The 2,206-nt window shown below is 42.7% G+C and overlaps 1 protein-coding gene across 1 annotated transcript in view; it reads right to left on the bottom strand.

Annotated features, from left to right (window-relative positions):
- Positions 1–2,206, bottom strand: part of LOC119426031 (collagen alpha-1(XXVIII) chain) — a 168,683-nt gene that overhangs the window by 77,612 nt on the left and 88,865 nt on the right. The window lies entirely within an intron of this gene.

Raw genomic sequence — 2,206 nt, 5'->3', positions numbered from 1 at the left:
ACGTTTCCGTCCACATTTTTGGTTATTCAATGCACGTATATTATACAGTCCAGAAAAATGAAAGAATCCGTTTAATTTATGAATATATATCCGTATGTTCATTCTACACTGGCAATATTCTCTTTTTCTACCACTTACGTGGTGCCAGAGAAGAGCAAGATCAAAGCAGGCCTTCACACCTTGCTGGCTGGGCTAGCAAGGCGTGAAGCCTTGCTCCACATCCAGGTCCGAGTGTTTATGGATTTTCTCTCTCAGGATCGGACACCCATGAGACGTGACGCATGTCTAGTGGGTCACAGCACGCAGCATGCTAAGGCTGCGCGTGCTAACAGAGTAAGGTGCATTGTAGCCGACTCCACAAGTCAAGTCTGGAAGGATGAGTGGGATACATGGCGAAGAGCCGGAAATTCAACTGCAGGGACAAGAAAACCGCTGCGATCCTAGACTCTCAAACCAACCGCAGAGTTGGAATCAGACGAATGAGATCCCGTTCAGTGGAACACCTGTCAAAGCGGATGGATACACCTGTCAATGCGGATGGATACACTCCAGCCCGGTTAGCTGTGCAGCCGAGCTGCAGAGTGTCTCTGAGCGGTACCCGCTCCTCCACCTCGACCGCTTCAGACGTGTAATTATTTCTCCCAAAGGAGACCTCGGTGAGTCATAAACTACTGCTTTTCCGGAACTTTTTTGAGAGACCGCAAGCGCAAATCGCGGCAGTGGCAGTTTTAGTGGCACTTCCGGTGTCGGGTGTCACGCTGCATCTGGCTTCACTGGCAGCTGCCGCGATTTCATTGGCAGCTGCCACTCTGCTGCGGCTGCTGCCGTGACACCTGCTGCTAGTTTATGATTTACTGACACCTTTACTGGCAGCTGCCATGCATTTACTGACACCTTTACTGGCAGCTGCCACACTGCTCTGGCACCTGCCGCTAGTTTATTGGCAGCTGCCAGGGAATTTAGTGACAGATGACATTGTTTATTTTTTAGTGACAGATGACACAGCCTCTCTACATTTAATTAATTAATTAATTAATTAATTTTTACCTGCCGCAATTTTATTATTATTTTTATTTCTTTATTATTTTTATTTACTGACATCTGCCATGGAATTACTGGCAGCTGACAGAGATTTTGTAACAGATGACATGGTTTCTGTTTTAATTACAGATGACACAGCTTCGCTCATTGTTTTTCTTTTTATTACTTTTTTTAACCTGCCACAATTTTTTAATATTAACATTGTTTTTTTATCTGCCGCAATTTATTTTTTAATTTGTTTATTTACTGGCATCTGCCATGGCATTACTGGCAGCTAATAGAGATTTACTGATAGATGACAAGGTTTTCTCTTACAGACAGATGACAGCTTCTGTAGATTAAAAAAAAATAATAATTTTATTAATATTTATTTATTTTACCTGCTGCAAATGTACTGGCAGCTGCCAGAGATTTAATGACATATCTGTAGATGTAATTTTTTAATTTATTTATTTTTAACCTGCCGCAAATTCAATGGCATCTGCCAGGGATTTACTGGCAGCTGCCACGCTGCTGTGGCACCTGCCACTACTTTACTGGCAGCTGCCAGAGATTTAGTGACAGATGACACGGCATCTCTAGATTTTAATTTTTTCTTTTTAGTTATTATTATTATTACTTTTTTTTACTTGCCACAAATGTAGTGGCAGCTGCCAGGAATTTACTGGCATTTTGTGGTTTTGATTATCTGCTTTGCTCACAGTAACAACTTCAGCTTCCTCTATTACGACCACGTCTTCTGGATTACGTCTCTCAAGTTTGGCAACAGACTTCTGACTACCCATGTATGACCCTCGCCTGTTTCTCTGGACCTGCCATTTGGATCTCCCTCCCAACTGGTCAACGCTCAGCTATGCTTCCAAGCCGCCTCATCTTCACCAAAGGTGACGTCACGCAAACCAACTATTCCAAGGAACACCTCCTTCACCTGCCAGTAAAGGTTGTTGCTTGTCAACAGAATTGTCAGATCACAGCCACTGAACTGCTGTTCACTAACTTTCCTGTCTCTTCAGATTGTGCCAGCCTAAGGACTCAGAACTTCACCAGAAGCACAAAGTTTGTTTTCTCAGTCATCCAGGTATATAACAACAAAAAAGGTTGAATCATGTCATCTGGACTTCGTTTTTTTGTTAAAAAGAAACGTTTCTTTTTAACAAAAAAACGA

Source organism: Nematolebias whitei, chromosome 19, assembly GCF_014905685.2.
Source record: "Nematolebias whitei isolate Nwh7 chromosome 19, NemWhi1, whole genome shotgun sequence".
Lineage (NCBI taxonomy): Eukaryota > Metazoa > Chordata > Actinopteri > Cyprinodontiformes > Rivulidae > Nematolebias > Nematolebias whitei.
This window is presented reverse-complemented; position numbering and strand designations above follow the sequence as displayed.